We start from the raw sequence: 7242 nt of genomic DNA on the forward strand, positions 1-7242 counted from the left end.
ATCCTTTTTACTTGTGTGGAAAAAATAGAAGCAGATTCCAACAATTTAGATTCAGATAACCTATTAATGAAAAGAAATATGAAGTCGAGTTTAAAACAAAATTAAAGAAAATTATATTTTATATAATATTTTATATAAAGAAAATTATATTTATATAATAAAATATAATATAATATATATAATATATTTTATATAATATTTTACATAATATAAAAAATAATATATGTAGTTGTGGTTCAAAGTTTCTTTTTTTTTTTTTATTTTTGGGATCTACTATTTATTTACATTAAAATTGACATTTGAAAAAAAAGTATGCATTCATTTAAAATTCATTTCAGTTGATACATTTTTGTTGAATGCCTATTAAATACAAAGTACTAATTTAAACTAATAAATTGGTTAACACTGATGTTACAAATATAAAGTCCTTTTCAATATCACTATTCAAAATAAATCTTCTGTGGTACACACACACACACACACAGATGTGCTTTCAAATTAAGTTTTTCAATTTCCAAATACCTCCTTTAAAACAGAAGGGAATACATTCTGACAATGCTGTTTCTAATACCTTAACCATTTCAAAATTCACTGGAATATTTGAAGATAACTTGTTGCAGGCTAAACTCACATGAAAAGAAACCTTGACTTCAGAGGGAAGTCTACATTGATAAATACATATCCACTTTGTTAATTGCAGTGTAAGTTACATGTATATATAAAAAAGTAAAATGACAAGAATGAGAGGAGTTTTTCACGGAAGGTGGTGAGTAGCCAGGGATTCTGCTTCTCTTGATTTTCTGAGCAGGGCTTGTTTGAGGGCACTAATTTTTTCATCAAGTTCAGCCAGTGAATAGTTCTGCTGAGGTGGTTGAACTTTTCTTCTTTTTCCAGAAAAGCTTACGGATTGAAAATATTCAGGAGAGATTCCTTCCAATTCAAGGATTTTATCCTCAAGTTTTTTAATTCTCTGATAAATATCCCTTGGCACCGGACCACCTGTTTGCAATCGCAAGTGAGCCTCAATATTTTGTAGTCGTTCTTCTACAGCCTGATTACCACAATCTCGGAGCATGCTGTTAGGCTTATGACCTGACCCTTGAATTCCTTCAGGTCTAGTCTGTGGTCCATATGTATTCACAACTCTAGAAACTTTCACATGACTTTTAAATCCTGGGTAAGGAGTAAAAATGGCATCAGTTCTTGCACAACTGTTTTCTTGATTACAATCAATAACATTGCAAAATTCCCTGACGTTGTTTTCATTGATTTCAGCTTGCTTTCTTTCAATAAACGCAGATATTCGTCTGTCAATTTCTGCTTTTCCAGCCTTTATTTGTACTACTTCTGGATCAAAATGGATCTGTGTCTTTTTCACATCTCCTAAATCACAATCTTCGTGCTTTTCTTCCTCTTGTAGGTCACTAATGGGAAATTTGGCATTTACTTCATTCTTGTTCCCTGTTTCTGTTCTTTCTATCTCTCCAACAATAGTTGTATTCTCCTCTTTAATCAGAGGCTGAGTTTTGCTAAAAAAGGCTGTAAATATAAAACATGTTGCTCAAGTGCACTAAAGAGCAATGCGGGCTGGAATGCTGAGAGGCTCTGGAGCTTGTTCCAATCGATTGTAATTTTCACCACATCATCGCTGAGGTTAAGTTGTCCCACCAGGCTATGCAGTGAGCGAAAGATTTCGCGGAGCACCTCTTGGGAGAGATTGGGGCTGCAGCTCCGTTCCGGACTCCTGTCACCACTGCTCGAGTGGCTAAGCTCAACGACAGCAGCCATGACACCTTCGCAGGCTACCCCCGCCACCACCGAGCTGTGCTCACAACCTCAAAGTTTCATTAGAATAAGCATAGGAACAGGTTGATGTATCTGTGAAAATCACCTTTTTTATTCGGTATGATTTTATGGCAGTCAACACATGTTTTATAAATTCTAAGATGTATACTTTTATTTTTTAACACTTCCAAATACTTGGGATATATCTTAAAATTGATGGCATGAATTGGCTTAATTGGCAACATTTTTAATGATACATCAAATAGCAGTGAATCTTAAAACCAGTAGTATCTTAGAGTCAATGACTCATATTAATAAACATATAGTGGATGAGCATTTGAATGACACAGAAAAAGAAACTCTTACAATTCATTACAAAATTTCAGCCAATAATTTTCAAACTTACAAATATATAAGAATCATCTGGGGGGCTTAATATGATACAAACTGCTACCTCCCCTCCCCCTGACAGAGTTTCAGTTTCTGTACTTCTTTTTTTGATGCCACTGGTCTGAGAACCACTGCTCTGGGTCATTTAAGAAAAAAAAAAAGTTTGTTTTATTTTTTCATCTCAGTTTTTTACTGCTACTAATTTAAAATTTTCAGTTAGACTTTTATGGTATCACACCTAAAAAATTATGATTGCCTTCTATGTTCTCTGTGTACTGCCATGATTTCCTCATTCAGAACCATCTTGTTTAGAAATAACAGAGTTATCATTTGTTAGTATATCCCTCTTCAAAACACACACACACACATGCTTAGTTTATAAATGAAGCCTATTCACAGTTCTTAATCTTCCAGATCTAATCTAATTCCCTAAATGCTCTGTCCATGTATTCAGCCCAAGAAACTTTTATCAACTGGTTTCCCAATATGCCAACTTCTTTTACAACCAGATGCCTTTGCCATTACTTGTTGCTCACCTAAAAGGTGAAGGCCTTTAGTCCAGTATAGACAGCTTTCTAGACACAGCTCTACCACCATCTCCTGTTTCCACTTTTTTTTTCTTGAATATATCAAGAGACATTACTTCACTGGCATTATCATATATTGCATATTACATAATCGTTACGTGAGTGGGCTTAGTTCTTAGCTCATCTAGTATGATCATCTTACACTGAAATAATATCTCATTTTATATTATTTTTCCTTGAATGATTAACATAATTCCTGTCACATAGTTAGGACTCAAAGAATGATGTTAAATGGAAGTATATGTGAAATTAAGCTACATTTCCAATTAAACTGGTGTTTTCAAACTAATATATAAATGGTCAATATGTATGTGTGGTTCTATTGGACTCAACAAAAGGTTACTAAACATTATATGGAATTTATTATCTAAGGCATCAAAAAGAATAGAGATGGAAAATATACAGGATCAATTTGGCAGTACATATATTCATTGAACACCTATAACTTGTTACATACATCTAAAAAACTCTCAGAGTAAAAGGCTAACAATACTCTACACCAAGGGGCAATGTTTTGCAGAAGCCTGTGAAAATATTCTATTGAGTTAGAGCCTCAATATTGCTCCTTATAGTATTCCGCTGAGGTTTAAACAAAGAGCTATCCAAAAAGAATTAAATCACACTCACTGGGGCCAGAGGAAAGATGGTCCCCTCCAGACATGAAAGGAGGCAAGTGCATTCAGAAATAAATGACTTTACATAGACGCACAGGCCTCTTGAGGGTGGAGTAGGCACTTCTGCTGGAAAGCTCTCAGACTAAATCAGACAGCAAAAGGTCATGACTGACAAAAAGGGAATCTCTTCTAACTTCCCTTTTTTTTTTTTTTTTTTTTACATTTGTCAACCTTAATAAGAAACTACTTCAAGCCTCTTAGTGACTCAGTTTCAAGTGTAAATTGAAGACAAATAGGCCAAGACAGTGTTATGGTTCAGAAATTTTGGTAAACACATACTTAGCTTTCATATCAGCACTCTTAATTAAGTAATTTTAAAGTATTTTATTTGAAAACTCAAAGGGGAAAAAGGAAACATCCTAAGGCACATTATCTGCTTGTTCTAGTATCTATTAAGATTCCAATATGAACTTTATATGGCAGAAGCTATCAAGTAGCAAGAAGAAAGGGGAAATTTCATGGATATGGAAAATTCTAGACATACAGTTTTCTAATTTATATTGACCTAATTAACCTTTTAGAAATCATTACTTGTTTAATCCATATCAGACAAAATCTTATTTACTGATACAAAACTGAGATTCAGAAAAGTCACACAGCCAACAAGTCTAAGTGTACATACTCAAACTCATTTCTTCCAGCTGCCCATTCTGTTTATATGTCTGTCACTCACCCTTCTAAGTGCTAAGCATCACTTTTTCTGGATGTCTTGCATTACTTATTTTTAAATATCTGTTTCTTTGATTAGGCACACTAAATATTTCATTTGAAGAAATGCATTTTTACCAGGTTTCCAAAAGACATTCTTCTGCGAATGTTCTATGTTCCATTTGGAGGTGATTTTAGTCCTCCTGCATTCAATTATTTAAATTATTGTTGCAAAACCTACTCTACCCTTGGTAAATAAATCTCTGCTAAAAATAATTTTAAAGTCAGAGAAATCTGAATATGAAATGGTATTGCTAAATACTGCCAATGGGAAACATCGAAGTCAGAAAAATTAAATTTTTATCTATCCCTTCATCTTAGCTCTCCATTCAAAATTAAATGCAACTATAAATTGTTCCAGGTAAAGTGAATGTTTTACTCTTACTTTTTTTCTAAAGGACAAAATTAAAAGTATGAAATAAAAATTAATTCAGCTGAAAAGTCATCACTTCTATTTGGCTTTCTCACTTAGAAAAGATAGATTTTTAGTGGTAAAGTGAACTGCTCTACAATCTTTTGATAAAAAGCAATATCATCTCAATTTTAGGCATGGTTTCTGGAATTATTTAATTTCCATGAAATTAATTTTGTTTCTCATATTAGAACTTATAAGAGGTTGACCTTAAAACCCCTCAATTTTCTTATTTATGTCAAGAATAAAACATAATTCGATGGGTGCTCTTATCTTCCACAGTAGGAGACCTTTTATTGCACAGCTCTGAACATATTTGGGGTGCAGTATTGACTTTGAATAGAAGTTCTAGTCTTTGATTACTGGGATTCGAATTCAATTCTATCACTTCCTTTGTGTGACCTTTGCAGGAAGGGACTGAATCTCTCTGTGCCTCACTTTCTCAACATGTAAAATGGAGAGAGTTATAATAGTACCTATCAACATAGAACTAAAAAAGGTAATCAATCATTTTTAAGCATAATTTTCAAAATAATATATGTAATGTAAATAGAATCTGCCTATCATCCAATCACTCAGAGAAGTCCTTAATAAATGGTTCCTAGTATTGGTGGATAGCATTTATCTGCATATCTAAGATTCTAGTATTATCCAGCTCTTGATTTCTTTGTAACAATAAAGACATTTCTTCATTCATCCAGCAAATGTGAATAAGTTTTAGACTAAGTGGTGAAAATGTCCAACAAAATGCAGCTCCTGACCTCAGGGAGTTTATAAATCTTAATGAATGACAAACTAGAGGCAATAATTCCGTTTGTGAACTTTTATTTTTCCATTTATAAAATAAAGGATTTATCTATATTATCTTACTCTCTTTATCTTCTAAAGGGCTAAATTTTATGAATTAAGTTGATTTGTAAGGAACTTGTTGTAACATTGTCTATTATTAATCTAACCTCTGAGAATATATGCAAACATGAGTGTGAAAATGGTTTCAAAGATATTTCTTCCTATAAGTAGTAGCAGACTTATCATGACTAAAAAAATTATTTCTTTAATGATTTTTTATTTTTCAACTTAAATATTAAATATTTAATATGTAAATATTAAACAACACACTACTGCACAAGCAATGGGCCAAGTAAGAAATCAAACGGCTAATCAAAATACATCTCAAAGAAAAGAAAATGCAGTATTCCAAATCCTATGGAATGCAGCAAAAGCAAATGTTAGAGTGAAATTTATGCTATAAATGCTTTTATTAAGAAAAAAAATGTTCAAATAAATAACATTAAACCACAAGGAACTAGAAAAAAAGGATAAAGTTAGCTGAAATTTAGTAGAGGAAGGATATAACAAAGAAAAATCAGAAATAAATAAGACAGCAGAATAAATAACACAACACTGAAAGTAATCACAAGGTTTCCCAAAAAAAAATAGTTAAAGCATTTCCAATTTTGTCTGTTAACAAAGAAAAAAACCAAAGACTCAAAAACCAATGTAAGAAATGAAAGAAGAAACCAAAGAGAAAACAATACAACAGATAACCATAGAAATAGTGTGATAATAGATTGCTAGGTACAATTATATAGCAACAAATGTTTTTTGTTTAAATCCACAATTGAAATTTAATTACACCTACTATGAAAATAAAGTTTTTTAAAAACTCTGCACTTACACAAAAGAATAAATTCCACATCACTGAAACAAAGATACAATATAATATAAAATTATTATGTTGGTGTCAATATTGAATATGCATCGAAGTTGGAAATACTGGAGTAAACAAGACTAGTTATAAGACCATTGCAAAAATAAAAATGAAAATAACCCCCAAAATCAATCACCATCATGGAATTAAGGTTAGAATAAGGTGGATGCACTTGAAATATATTAGACAATTTTGGCCAGATTCAGCAGTTGACTGAATGAGAAGGGTTAAGACAAGCAGGCCTTATAGAATTAATTTTCAGTATTTTAGCTTAAGGAACTATATATATATATAGTATATAATCCATGTAATTCATGGATTATACAATTTTTCAGGAATGGAAATTACTTATTTCAAATATGACATAAAAGTTTTGCATAGAGTGATCTGTACGCATTTAGGATCCATAGCATCAATAAAGGACTATCTTTCAGTCAAGGGAATCTGAGGACTTAAGGATATAGATTGTTCTTATCCAAACAGGCAAACTTAGCTGTAGGTCATGCTAACAGGGCCAAAATAACAAAAAGCAAATAAACTTTTTGTCCTTATATAGAGAGAGGCCTCAAGGAAACTAAGCAATCACTGGATGGGTGTTTGAGCTCTACCTTTCAGGGATTCATTCTCAAAGTGGTGAGCAAAGGATTTTAGAGCCCTTCCAAACACAAAAACACAACTCAGTAGGTTCTACTAGCTGAAAGGACAAATACTCTGATAGGGGTTTGAGTTAGACTAGAGAGATTGAGCTTAGTTGTAACCAACAAAAGAGCTAATAGAAATTTTACAGGGAAGAGAAAATAGGAAAATAAAAGAAAACAACAACAAACTCTACTTGAAGGGTAAGAGATCTTTACCAGGGAGGTTGGGCTTCAAGGCTAGAACCCAAGAGAGCAAGATATTGGACTGAGACAAAGGGACTGGACCCAGGTAAACTTCTTAGCACCCTGTTCATCCTTAACATAAAGATCATCCTGA

General features: G+C 32.6%; 1 pseudogene; it reads right to left on the bottom strand.

The window, feature by feature from the left end:
- Positions 1 to 259: 259 nt before the first annotated feature.
- Positions 260 to 1829, bottom strand: LOC144294974 (MAP3K12-binding inhibitory protein 1 pseudogene; annotated as a pseudogene).
- Positions 1830 to 7242: the final 5413 nt, after the last annotated feature.

The sequence above is a fragment of the Canis aureus genome, chromosome 23, assembly GCF_053574225.1.
Source record: "Canis aureus isolate CA01 chromosome 23, VMU_Caureus_v.1.0, whole genome shotgun sequence".
Taxonomy (NCBI): domain Eukaryota; kingdom Metazoa; phylum Chordata; class Mammalia; order Carnivora; family Canidae; genus Canis; species Canis aureus.